The sequence below is a fragment of the Pyrus communis genome, chromosome 11, assembly GCF_041283825.1.
Source record: "Pyrus communis isolate YQ-2024b chromosome 11, ASM4128382v1, whole genome shotgun sequence".
Taxonomy (NCBI): domain Eukaryota; kingdom Viridiplantae; phylum Streptophyta; class Magnoliopsida; order Rosales; family Rosaceae; genus Pyrus; species Pyrus communis.
The window spans coordinates 27,927,749-27,941,237 of NC_142575.1; positions in this window are offsets into that span (position 1 = coordinate 27,927,749).

A 13,489-nucleotide genomic window follows, 5' to 3' on the forward strand; every position below is an offset into this window, starting at 1 on the left:
AATTCAATTAGATATGATATAAGTTGATGTGTTTATACCTTTGAAACATAATTTTTCACACAATTTTTATTCCCATAACAACGGGCAAAACTTTCTATACTAAAACTTCTACTTTCAAGTTAATTCTTTTTGTCTCCTAGCAGACTCAGAACACTGTTACTTCTACAACGTTCTTCCGTTTTTGCCCTCTTATTTTCTGTTAATTCATGCATGCCCCTGTTGTCCACGTGTTGATTGTGGATGTCTCTGGAAATCTCTCGCAGCTCCTCTGTTTTTCTCTGTTCAAATTGCAGAGACGACCCTAGAAAACTAAAACCGCTGCCGCTCTCGAGTTGGTTCCCTTCAGAACTGAAGCACCGCTGGCACTCTTCTTGCTCAAAAACAACGGACCATAATTCCATAATCCTCTCCGCCAATATTCGGGCTTTGCATGCACGAATCAGTTTCGGATAGGAAGAAAATTTAAACCCACAAAAAGTTGGGTTTCCTGGTAAGTTCTACGCATGGCCGGCCCTAGCCCAGTGCAAACAGGGCCCAGGTCCGGGGCCCAAAATTTCAAAGGGCACCAAAAGAATTTTCTTTTTACATATATATACAGATTGCTTAAGGGGAGGGATCCTATTTTTTGAAAAAAAAATGGGGACTCGCTTCTCATCGTTAGATTGGCTTTAATGAAATTATGTGGTTGAGATTAAAACACAGGTCACACAATCTCAACCACATAATTTCATTAAAATTAAATCCAACGGTGGCATCCAATCACGGATGAACACGTGTCCAAGTTTTGATTAATTCTTCAGCAGTCTGGTACAGTGAATCGGGCGCAAGACTCGGTAAACTCTCCGCTCTTTACAAATTTCAAGTTCCAATCCTGAAGTTTTTTATTTATTAAAGGATCTTAACTCAGTCACTGAACACAGAACTTGGATAATTGGTTTGAATCGTTGAAGCAATTTTTTAATTAAGACTCATCTTCAAGCCTTCAACTTCCAGTCTAGTTTCACAATTTTGAAGCAGTTTCCTTGCTTCTGTGTGCCTCCGAGTCCGAGTCTCCGACGTTCCCTGCTGTCACCACGCCAGGCGCGGCACGGCCACACCCGCAGACGGACGGCCCAAAACTGCCAAACCATTTCAGGATTTCAGGAGGTGCCGAGGTGGACTCAGGATTGGTGACCGTGGGCACTGAGCCCAAAGGGAAGAGGCCAGAGTCAGACACGACCCATAGGGCAGTGGGCCTGACCCATTTTTCTGATTTCATTGTCGTTAATCTTTGAACGCCTCATCGGATGTGTTGTCAATTGGCATTCATTTTTGTGTATATAGAGTCACTGTGCACTTTTAATATTGACTGAGTGATGAATTCGTTTTGCAGTTTGATATGATTTAGTGTTTTGCGAGGTGTGAAGGCCATGTTGTTATTCAGAGCATCAATTTAAAAGCATAAGCGAATTGAAATTGAACTGAATGGACAGAACTGAGACATTGATTAACCAAACGATTGAGTCACACAACAATTCGACGATACAGTTGCGACTGTTGTATCCTAAAGGAAACAAGTGGAGTGATCTACTGCTACACAGGTTTGAGGATTTCCCCAAATGCAGTGTACAGGCCTGTAATTTCCTTTTTTTTTTTTTTTTTTTTTTTTTTAATAATTATATTTTTTCGTAATCCAACAGCCCCTGTTTTAGATTACATTTCTTATACGTGGACCCAAAAAGGTAATAAGCGATTTTTTTTTCAGATTTTTCCTTTATTTTTTTAATTTTGTTTGTTTAAGAAATATGGACTGTAGGATAGAAAACCTATTCAAATCGCACGGTTGACGGGGTGAGTTACCTGCAGTGCGGGCCCCAGAGATGTAGATTTGGTCAGTTGACTCGGTCTCACACGTGCTTGAAGCATAATTGAGAGTTTTAACAAAACACTTCCAATACTGTTCACTTTTAACGAAAAATCATGTTTATACATTTTCCTGGTACTATTCACTATACCTTTAAAAATGATTTTTTATTAAAAGGGAAGTTTTTTGGATTTTTGGTTAGTTTTCCTTAAAATTATGATGTGGGTGATGTCATCTAACGTCACCTTGATGTCACACGACCTCAAAAGTTGGGTTGGGGGATTGTGGCACGATTGAGCAACTCTTCTTCTTTTCACTGTAGCCCGATTGAGTGGGGCTTGGGTCGAAAGGATTGTGTGGGTTTTGGGGGATTCAATCACCCAATTACCCAATTGAAAGGGGTTTGGATCCCACTTGAGGGAGTGGGTTGGGCAAACCCCCTTATACTTGAAAAGCAAGTTAAAGGCTTTATATGTTTTAAGCTCAAATTTGAGTTTTAGGCCACTAAGGATTGGTTTGCTTATATTGAGTCAGAGGCCTAACTGTAAGAGGTAAGATAAGGGGGTTCATTAGCTGCCCTTAGATCAACCTCAACTGCCTAATTGAACGGTTCTTAAAAGCCTCGATATTAGTAGTGTAATCATTCATTTATAAGTATAATATATCTTGTCAAGTTTTCGACATGAAATTGTCTTCTTCAACACTTCAACTTATGTGGTTGGACCACGTCCTTAGTAGGTCACACATGCAATCAATTCCACATCACTAACGTTTATCTTCTTTTCTTTTATTTTTTTTTTATTTTTTTTTCTTATCAAGCAGTCGAAAATTCAAAATTTGTCCTTAGGTCAAGTCAGTCAGAATCTTGTTCACAATTAGAGTGGTCAGATCGAAGTCTTATTCACAATTAGAACTATCACGCTTGGTCGGGGAACAACTTATGTTAATGTATTAGCAATATCTACCAAATATCAAAGACATATCAACAATATTTATTTTTGCCGACGCTGACGACGATGAACAAGTAGAAGATGGAAGAGCAGACAAATCGCAGCAGCATCCATCGTCGCGGTGGTGGGTTTTATTGTGGAAAGCAAGCTCATATTGCTGTTTAATTCTCTCACCGTCTCTCCACCATCTTCGATGCCCCGACCATCGAAACACATCACAACTACCATTGAAAAGTCCAAAGTTCTATATTACTTGGCTCAAGCCGTTTGTTTTCCATAAAGTTATTAGCTGTATGTTTATTATTAACATGATTTCGATATTTCAGAGAATTATTATTATTTTCTATTGTATGGGGAGAATTTTATCAATTTCATCAAATAAATATGAGGTTTCCTTGTGTTAATGCTCTAGGGTTTATTATTTTAATTTTTTTTTTTTTTTTGTCAAACGATATATTTTGTTAAGTTAGTCATCGACAGAATTTAAACCTACTCCTTCATACAATGGCTCAACATTTTTCCACCACTGTGGTACAGAATCACTTGCCTCTAGGGTTTATTGTTGAATAACCTCTATCATTTGGTTGTTTTTGTCGCAATAATCATGCAAGATAGTTGCAGAAGGTAAGTAGTCAATGAATGCACAATGCAATCGGTAGACCGGCTACCTACATCCCGTAACTATTCTGTGAGCTTTTATCCGCGGTTGGAAATTATCTGTTCAAACACACTCCTAATCCTACACACCATTCGTTGTTTTTTCTTTGAACACCATTATCACGGTGCATGATTATGATATCAGAATTTTTATGTGACATACAATTTTGTGGGATGAGCTGAAAAGCGATCGGAATAAAATCAGTCTTTATATTTTTTTCAAAGTCTGTCATGATACTTTACGATTGTTGGGGCGCATGCAGAATCATTTTCTTCTCCCCCAATGATTCAAAGATTGTTATATGATGGTTTCTGAATTTCCTGTGTTTCTCTACTTCTAATATAAATAAATAAAAATTAATTATTAATAATAATTATCCAATTTGACCCTTAAGACAACACGCAAAAAAGTAAAGTTGATGGGTAGACAGTTATATATAATGTCTGCCCTGAAAAATTCAATGGAACTATTCATGAATCTGTGACACAGGAGAGGAATTCAGGATATCAAATATGTGAGTGTAGAGTACGGTTCCTAATCTCAGGTGCCTGATCCGACAAGATAAAATTACAGTAAATTTACAGAGTAAGATTCTCTTCCTTTTAAATTTTTATCTTCCATGTCTCCTTTTGTTTGAATGTTTACGATTAAGTCACATTAATATCTTGTGTTAACTTCTTTACAGAGAAATAAAATAAAATTAAAAAATGAGAGAGAAAATTACCGAAGAAAAGAGAATTTGAAGGGAAAATAATCATACTCCAAGTTTTACTATAACAACCTTTCTTCCTGGTTGGAATGACTGCTCACCATCCCTACACAACTTTATTTGCTCAACATCTCCACATTATTGAGCTAAAAATTCATCCCACAAATACCATTTTATGCAATGTTTAATCGAATGGTTGAAATGAATGAAGGTACTTATTATGCCTTTCCCTTGAGAAAGTCTCAATTTTTACGAATTAAGTTATGAGTCTCACTTAAAGGAGAGAGGAGAGGGGAGAAAAATCTTTCAAAGGACAATCATATCTTTTCAGATAGTCTGACATGTTATGTTATCATATTGTCTATATATCTTTTTAGACAGTCAGACATGTTATGTTATCAGATTGTCTATATATCTTTTCAGAACTATATATATAAACGTTCTTTTATTAATTCAACAATTTTGATTGACAGTACCTAATTAACAACATAATATGGTGTATGTGTGACAAGAAATTTGTATGCTCTTACTAATTATATATAGCAAAGAAATACATCTTAAGGTTTTTTATTAGGTAAAAACTTCTGTTGCCAAAAAGAAATTCTTGGTGGAAGGCATACAAGACAAATACAACTTGGTGTGGTCAGCAAAATACAATTTGAGAAAACGACTGTATTTATCACACTAAACTTTTATATGATCTATGGTGTTTATACCTTTCATTGGACAAAGTGGCTTATTGCATTTGAATCTTAGTATAAGGATAGATAGGAGAGAAAATCTTCCATAGACGAATATTCATATCTTCTCAGATAGTATGACATGTTCTCAAATATTATCACTTAATATCGCACATACATTCATGATATTATTTACTTAACAAATATAACTGACAATGTAACAGCATGATATGTTGGACTGTGCAATAAGAAATTAAGTTACGAATATTCTTATTTAGGTATAACAAAGGGATAAATCATAAGGTTTGATCATTAGGTGAAATCAAACTTTTGTTTGCCAGAATAAATTCTTAATAGTAGGCGCATATACGAGACAAGTACAACGTGCTATGGTCAGCAAAATACAATTTGTGAAAAGGACTGCATTTTTATCTCAAAAGATTTTGGTCACAAATTTGACTTGGTTCATATGAGTGTGACTTTTGTTTCATCAGCATAAAGAACTAAGAGGATCTATTAAGTTCCAAGTTGGACTGATAATTTCTTACCAAACAGCAGGTTGGTCAAATTACTAGCATGGTGTTTAAGGACTCATCCATCATCATTTTGGAGCCAAAAATAATCAAGAAAAATATGGAGGCAACACGTGAATTCTAGAGTAAAAATGACAAAATTACCCTCAAGTAATACCGGAACTCCTACGCGCGAGCAGTGGACAATTATGTTAACTATTTATTTATAACCTATTTCATCCACACTCATCATATCTTCTCCACAAGGTAACCCCAAAACATTCTTTTTAAATTATGTTAATTAGCTAATTAATAGATTTATTACCTAATTAATCTATTAAATGGCTAATTAAACTACCAATTACACCCAAAAAATACACAAATGGCCGGCCATGCCCTATATATACTACCCCATTTTCTCTAAAAACCTAAGTCTTGACTCTTGCTAAACTCTCTAAATTCTCCGAACATTTTTCCCTCAAAATTCTAACTTTGGCATCGAAGGTTTTTCGGCCAAACACCCCTCCCCCCCCCCCCCCCCCGAAAATTCATCGTGGACGCATGAGACTCTTGACCTTGACCTAAGATGTTATTTGTTTTGTAGGCTAGCACTAATGGACCGGAAAATTTGGAGTTAAAGAATTATATTTGACTTTAAAAATGATTTAATTCCTCTGCATCGGATAAGTTGAGGTCATATATTATGACTTTGGAGTTATATGTGAATATAACTTTTAGAGATAAAAAAGTTATATCTAACTCTAAATTTTGACTCAGTATTTCTGTGATGTACAAAAGTTAAACTTGGCTTTGCATGCATTAGACAGAATATAACTTGCACCATCACCTTTTAGAGTCAAATATAACTTCATAATTTTTAATTTTTAATTTTAAAATTGCAGATAACTTCTTTTCAAATTATAGATAAACATCCTGGAAACTCATGTGTGTCATTGAAGGTGTCTTAGAACTTGAAGAAGAGAGATATAATTATAATAGGAAAACATTGAATATTACAAAAGAATTTGAAATTGGAATTACCACTATATTGATAAATTTTTTCACTGTGTGTCTGGAACTAAAATGAGAAGGAAGTCAATTCTCATTATTCTATTTACTAAATTCTTTATAGGGGTCTTGTTCTGATATGGGTCCAATGTATTACACAGTCATAGGTGAGGTCTAATAAGTAGAGCAATCATCCACATCAGCAATTAAAGTGTTCACACTTTGAAATCAAATTACATCAATTGCCATTGAATGTTTTATTAGGACTCTTCCAGAAATTAACTTGAACTTTAAATTACAAATCATAATTTCAACAACCCTAACCCACTCCTGTTTTGAATATTCCTTGCGATTCCTGCGGATTAGCATCCAAATTTGAATTTCGAATTCGTATGAAGCTATTAGAACTATAAGGAACATCTTTGCAGATGATGAAGGCAAACATGACAAATATCTGGTTTGGGTTTTTCTAGTATTTGCTACCTGGATAACAGGTATGGCACATCCCCACGAGATTCACGAGCTTTATATGTGATTGCGTTATATATAAGTATTGCTCCACTGGCTTTTGACATTGTTTGTGTGTTCAAGAGCTTTTGACATTACCAAGATGGAGGAATACTTATATTGTTGGAAACGAGAATCATGTAAAATTATATGTTTCTGATCAAAAAAATAAAAAATGTAAAATTACATGTTCCACCAGGATAGGTAGTTACAATACGATAGGTAGTTTAGCTTGTACAAGTACTTATATGATAGGTAGTTTAGATTGTAAAACACTTCTATGAGAGGTAGCTTAGATTGTAAAAAATTAACAAAAATTTGGGTAATGTCAATAAATAAGGAACCTGGCATAAGTAATTAAAAACCACCTTAAAATGGATTGATAAGTATTTCAAATTCAAAAAAATATTATCAAGAAATTGGAAAGTAGAAGATGAAAGAAACTAAAGAATTACTCTTTTTTATGATGGATAACTGATGATGATACAAATCTAAAACGTGGGAAATCTATGAACAAGGTTTATAAGCTGTAAAAGGGTAAAATAGTGATCACAATGTAAAAAAGTCAACTAATAACAAAAAGTGTTGACATGGTATTCTAGTCATCGAACCTAAATAATAATAAAAAAAACTAAAAATTGGACTAATCCTAATGTTGGGCCATAAAATTGAACCTATTTCAAGTTACCCTTAAAATATATTTGTTTACCAACTTATACAATCATATTGAGAATGGTTTCTCTATACGAAAATACCTTTCTCCACAAAAAATAAAATAAAAAATCATTTCATTTTAAAGTTATTATAAATATAGAGACTCGTGATCGTTTTATTTTAAGCTACAATAAGGGGCAAAACATTGTGAGTTGAAGAAAAATACATTATTTATCAGAGCAATCCATCACTTCAAATTTTACAATAAAATTAGAAAAATTGATAGATGTTACTATCGGCATTTTAAAAAAAAAAAAAAATCACTGTACACTCTAAATTTCTATACCTAAAAGAAAAAAAATACTTATGCAGAAGGGCTGGGATGAGCTATTATATTTCTAGGGGTATGCTATCCACACATCATTTTTTACTTCTAATACATTCCTTGTTAATTTCTGTTATTTGATCTTCTTCAATTCATTCGATCAGACAGCCAAAAATTAAAAAAATGTATGAGAAGTAAAAATGAGTATGTAGATATCACAACCCTATTTTTATCGTTGCAATCCCTACGTGAGGTTGCAGAGATGTAGGACATCTACAATTTTGACTCAGAAAACAAAGGCTTGCATTACGGAGATATATCTCTCCCTATAAATATAAAAATTAAAGAACAAAAGATTCCAGGTAAAGGTCCTCCTCACTTAATTAAACAATCAAAATGTTCAAGTCCTACCAAAACACTCAACCACCTGGATACTTTCCGCGTGCTTTCTTCAACGTTTCTATCCCCTCCATATTCTCCCTCTACATTGATGCATGCATGACTTGTTTGTATCTATCTCCTATGAAATCAAATTGATTATGATATGGATTTCTCTTACATGCACACATGCACACATCACATATACATTGTTTATTACAATGGAAGATAATCGTACAGTTGACTTAATCTAATCGTAGCTCATTTCGTCATCTGCATTCGCATTTCTTTGGCGACCAAAGGAAAAAGATTAGCAAGTTGTATGTTGTGTTATGCTATACCGAATTACATGATGAAAGTTGAGGTTCCATTATAAAACTAATTGACAACAAGGAAAGTAGCTTAACTTTTTATAAGCCCTTACATGATTTGGTCCATCATCGATATGAGATTTTGTCCTCACATTTTCACATTGCAATCCTAATTACTTTCTTTTTATTAACATGGAAGAAATGATCTGAACCAAGGATTTCTTCTAATATGAAAAAGAAAAATAATACTAAGCTAAGAGCTAGTTAATTATCGTCAAACCATTGATCAGACTACATAATAGTGTACCAAATACCTTTCTGAAGAGCAATAATACTTTCTCTTAATTGTAATAATATTACTCATCCAATTAGCATCCAAAGGACGTACACTTCATGTAGCTATATGAATAAAAGTTTACTTTTTCCCAGGTCATGTGGGTAATTACCTCGAATCAGTAGACAACCAGCCGAAAGAGGTCAGTTTGGGTCTTGCCTACTTTGGACAACGTCCTCTATTGTATTCATCATGTTGACTTGTCTCACCCTATCTATGCGACATATCAAATTAAGAAACTTTTGCCCTTGATTCTATGAAAAAGGAACGATATATATAACATCCATACAAACTTATATTATTAGTTGATAAACAATAATTAACATGAAATAGAAATTCATTTTACATCTTTTTTATTTTTTATACTTTTTATCAAAACACATATTTGAGCGTAACAGGAGGTGGCATTGCCTTCTCGCAAAACCCTTTTGGCCAATCCAAAGTTAAATCCTTTGATAAATTGATACCTATTATTGGGGGAAAAATATGTAACAACACCACTTGGTTGTAAGTTTGCAACTTGTAATTACTAATATATTGCGAGTTAAAATATTAAAAAGATGTTTGTAACAAGAAATCATGATACTTTGGTTCCTTCATAAATAAAGTGAGATATATGGATTAGTTATTTTGTTTTTATTTTTTCTGAAAAAAAAAAGTGAAGGTTTAAAACTGAAACCTTCTCACTGTTGCCAGAAATGAATTTTTATTTAATTGTACCAGAAATAATTGTATTCCAAGATTCTCTAGTTAGTGCAAGAAATATTTTGGAGGAAGACAACCTAGATAATGTTAGGAGAAACTTCGTTTAAATTGCACCAAAGTTTTGAGTTAATGTAAACATTTTGACTCGCCTAAAGATAATCAAGTTGAAAACAATATCGACGTAAATGATATTCATCCAACCACATATGTGTTTAATGAATTAATGAGAATAAGAGACACAGACAAATGATTTCATTTGAGATGAAATACATATAGAGGCGTTCTGATATAGACCCCTCATTTTTAGGCTTCTTAGACTAAACATATGTTCATTTTAACAATTTGACTAAACATTCTCCTACAATTTTGGTGTCATGTATCTTTTAATTAACTCATTGTAATGTACCTAAATTACATATTTTGCCAAGGCCTTTAACATATATGTATCCAGTTTCTTAACGCCAAAATGCACGCAAGGTTCCTAGATTCTTGCTAACTAATGTCTCAGAGTTTTAATTCGAAAAGAATACTCATTGTTGAATATCAGAAGGATTTGAATTTAAGGATATTAATAATGTTATTTTTCTATTGAATTTTATTTTTCTAGTGAGTTTTAATCCAAGAAGAATACTGATTGTTGAATATAAGAAGGATTTAAATTTAAGGATATTAATAATTTTATTTTCCCACGCCAAAATGCAATTTTGGCTCTCTGTTGAGAATATAAGTTGACTTTGTGCCATATTATTTATGTTTGTGTGTTGGCTTAAATGTACCAATTAACATTTTTAGTTTGGTACATTATTGGACTACAACTTTGTAATGTACCAAGAGTTTGGTATGTCATTTAATGTTATGCTAACATATATTGATCGTTTGGTACGTAAAATTTTTATTTTTGAAACGTATCTATTTGGAAAAACGTTATACAATGTGTCTTTGTGATGTACCAGGAGTTTGGTACATTAGTTAATGCTACACTGACTCATATTGATTGTTTGATTCATGAATTAATATTAAATTAGATCATTCCAAGCATTTGGAACGTAAAGTTTTTTATTTTTGAAACGTATATGTCTGGAAAAACATTATACAGTGTGTGTTTGTAATGTACCAGGAGTTTGGTACATTACTTAGTGTTACACTGACTCATATTGATTGTTTGGTTCATGTATTAATATTAAATTAGATCATTCCAGGCGTTTGGTGTCACATCCTGGCCTGGGGGGACCACTTCCCGGGCCCGCTCCACCACCGTAGCACGTTATTGTCCGCTTTGGGCCCCGACCACGTCCTCACGGTTTTGTTTCTGGGAACTCACACGAGAACTTCCCAATGGGTCACCCATCATGGGAATGCTCTCGCGCGCTACTCGCTTAACTTCGGAATTCCGATGGAACCCGAAGCCAGTGAGTTCCCAAAAGGCCTCATGCTAGGTAAGGATAGGAATATACATATAAGGATCACACAATGTGGGATGTTACAATCCACCCCCTTAGAGGCCCGACGTCCTCGTCAGCACACACACGACCAAGGTTAGGCTCTGATACCAAACTGACACACCCCGACCGAAATCAAGGCGTGTTGGCCGTCACCCTTTCATGACGGCTAGCACGCCTTGATTTCGGTCGAGGTGTGTCATTTGGTACATAAAGTTTTTTATTTTTGAAACGTATCTGTCTGGAAAAACGTTATACAGTGTGTGTTTGTAATGTACTAGGAGTTTGGTACGTTTAATGTTACATCGACTCATATTGATTATTTGGTTCATGATATAATATTAAATTAGATCATTCCAGGCGTTTGGTACATAAAGTTTTTTATTTTTGAAACATAAGGGTGCTGAGCAAATAAAAAAAATGATAGATATGATTAATAATCAAAAGGGGGGGCTGAGCAAGTGTTCATATTGTGGTGTCCAAGCTTCTTGCACCTCCCACACTTCATTGGTCTTGATTCTTCCCCATTAGACTTAATCCTCTTGACCCTTGGTCTGCCGGGTTGTTTCTTGTCACTAGAGGCTTGATGACCAAATCCTTCACAATATTAAGTGGGGGTTGATGGATGTTAGGAATCAACATCCTACAAAAAAGGCCACATACAAAAATATATCAGCCTAAAAGGATATATATGGAATTTAATAATTAACATTTTAAATTAAAAAACACAATAATGACAGGTAATCTAAATAAATATAAAAATGCTAACATGCTATCGTTTAGGCGTCCTAATCAAATTTCAAAATAGAACCAATGTTTAATCTAAAGAGTATTAGAAAAGTGCAAGGAATTCTAATTTTCCCATACATATATGTATAAGAGACCTTTAAGACCATCTCCAACATTTGGGTTAAAACCTAAAACTTTTAACCCATAAATCACTTTTCTCTTTCAACCCTTCTGGGTTAAATTTTTAGCACAAGATTATTAAAGAATGAATTTAGGATAATTTTTTTTCTTAAAGTAATATTTTTTTTTTTAAATGTAGGCTATCATAATTTAATTTTACAAACATTTTAACCAAAAAATATTTAGATTCCAATAAATATTGAAAAATCACTAAACCGACATCATGAAGCTCGTGGAACACTATGAAAGAATATGAAACACATAAAATAATTTTTTTTTGTAAGGAAAAATTAGTATCCGGTCCCTAGTTACCAATGTTTATTGACTGAAACCTTATTAGTTTTCAGATTTTGATCCAAGTCCCTAGCATTAATGTAATAATAATGAATTCACATATCAGTTACATAATTTTTTAAAATAAAAATAATAATTGATTTAGAATTTTAATACTCACACCTTTATTAAACTCCTAACTAATTTTCAATTCAAAACATTTCCAAAATAAAGGTAACATCCCACATCGACCAACGAAGAGGGGGTGATGTGCTTTATATGTACATGCCCACCTCCTATAGCACGAAGCTTTTTGGGAACTCACTGGCTTCGAGTTTCATCAGAACTCCGAAGTTAAGCGAGATCGAGCGAAAGCAATCCCATAATGGGTGACCTACTGGGAAGTTCTCGCGTGAGTTCCTAGAAACAAAAATCGTGAGGGCGTGGCCGGGGCCCAAAGCGGACAATATCATGCTACGGCAGAATCGAGACTGGGATGTGACAGAATGGTATTAGAACCACTCTGACATGTGGTGCGAGTGTGCCGATGAGGACGTCGGGCCCCTAAGGGGGTTGGATTGTAACATCCCACATTGACCAATGGAGAGGGGGTGATGTGCCTTATATGTACATGCCCACCTTCATATAGCACGAGGCCTTTTGGGAACTCACTGGGTTCGAATTCCATCAGAACTCCGAAGTTAAGCGAGTTCAGGCAAGAGCAATCCTAGGATGGGTGACCCACTAGAATGTTCTCGCGTGAGTTCCCAGAAACAAAAACCGTGAGGGCGTGGTTGGGGCCCAAAGCGGACAATATCGTGCTACGGCAGAGCCGGGACTGGGATGTGACAGAATCCCAGAAACAAAACCGTGAGGGCGTGGCCGGGGCCCAAAGCAGACAATATCGTGCTACGGCGGAGTCGAGACTGGGATGTGACAGAATGGTATTAAAGCCACTCTGCCGTTCGGTACGGATGTGCAGAGAGGACGCCGGGTTCCCCTTAAGTGGGGTGGATTGTGAGATCCCACATCGACTAACAGAAAGGGGGTAATGTGTCTTATATGTACATACTCCCCTCCCTATAGCACAAGACATTTTGGGAACTCATTGGCTTCGGATTTCATTGGAACTCTGAAGTTAAGCGAGTTTGGGCAAGAGTAATCCCAAGATGGGTGACCCACTGGGAAGTTGCTCTTGAGTTCCCAGAAACAAAACCGTGAAGGCGTGGCCCAAAGCGGACAATATCGTGCTATGGCGGAACCGGTCTAAGATGTGACAATAAATTAAAAAATT